Source organism: Chinchilla lanigera, unplaced genomic scaffold, assembly GCF_000276665.1.
Source record: "Chinchilla lanigera isolate Chin_1 unplaced genomic scaffold, ChiLan1.0 scaffold00013, whole genome shotgun sequence".
NCBI lineage: Eukaryota > Metazoa > Chordata > Mammalia > Rodentia > Chinchillidae > Chinchilla > Chinchilla lanigera.
In genome coordinates, this window is record NW_004955414.1 from 15014751 (window position 1) to 15016281 (window position 1531).

Here is a 1531-nt window from a genome sequence, read left to right on the forward strand (position 1 = left end):
TTTCCAGAACTATATTGAATAGCAGTGGTGACAGTGGACATCCTTGTCTTTTTCCTGATTTTAAAGTGAAAGTTTTCTATTTCTAACCATTTAGAATGATGTTAGCTATTGCTTTAATGTAGATGGCTTTTATCAGATTGAGGTAGAGTCCATCTATTCCAATTTTCTGTAGGGTTTTATCACTAATAAGGGTTGCACTTTATCAGAAGCTTTTTCTGAATTGACGGAGATGATCATGTGATTTTTGTCTTTTGTTCTATTGATATGGTATATTATATTAATTGATTTGCATATATTGAACCATCCATGCATTCCTGGGATGAATCTCAGTTGGTCATGGTGTATAATGTCCTTGATGATTTATTGCATTTTGTTTGCTATTATTTTATTGAGAATTTTTGCATCTATGTTCATTAGGGAGATTGGCCTGAGTTCTCTTTTTTCATTGGGTCTTTCTCTGGTTTTGGTATCAGGACAATACTTGCCTCCAGGAATGAGTTGAGGAGAATTCCTTCCTTTTCAATTGCCTTAAAGGGTTTGAGAAGAATTGGCAGTAAATCTTCTCTAAATTTCTTGTAGAATTCAGCTGTGAATCCATCCAGACCTGGGCTTTTCTTTATTTGCAAGTTTTTTATTATATTTTCTATTTCGCTTGCTGTTATAGGTTATTCAGCATTTTTATATCTTCTTCAATCAGTTTTGGTTGTTCATATACATGTAGATATCTGTCCATTCCCTCTGCACTTTCCATTGTGTGAGAGTAAAGATTTTCAAAGTAAGTACTGATGATCTTCTGAGTTTCTATAGGATCTGTAATAATTTCATCTCTTTCATTCATTATTGCATTTATTTCAGTTTCTTCTTTCTTTTTTAAAATATGGTTGGCTAGGGGTTTATCAATTTTATTTATTTTTTCAAAGAACCAACTCTGTGATTCATTAGTTCTTTGTATTGTTTTTCTGGTCTCCATTGCATTAACTTCTGCCCTGAGATTTATAATTTCATTCCCTTTCTGGGCTTTGGGTTTGATTTGTTCTTCTTTTTCTAGGAACTTGAGATGCACCACAAGATTGTTTATTTGTGCTCATTCTGTTTTCCTGAGGTAAGAATTCACTGCTATCGATTTCTCTCTGAGGACTGCTTTCATTGCATCCCACAGGGTCCTGTAAGTTGCATCTACATTTTTGTTTGATTGTGTACAGTGTTTAATTTCCATGTGTTTATGGAGTTCTTGCAATTTCCTTTATCATTAATTTCCAGTTTCATTGCACTATCATCTGATAGAATGCATGAGATAAGTTGAACTCCTTTGCATTTCCTTAAGCATGTTCTATGTGATAGCATATGGTCTATTTTAAAGAATGTCCCATGTGCAGCTAAGAAAAATGTGTATTCTGATACTCTTGGGTGGAACATTCTGTACAGGTCTACTAAGTCCCTTTGTTCACCGGTTTGATTTAGTTCTGTTATTTATTTGCTACTTTTTGTCTGGTTGATCTGTGTCTTTTTGATAATGGAGTATTGAAGTCCC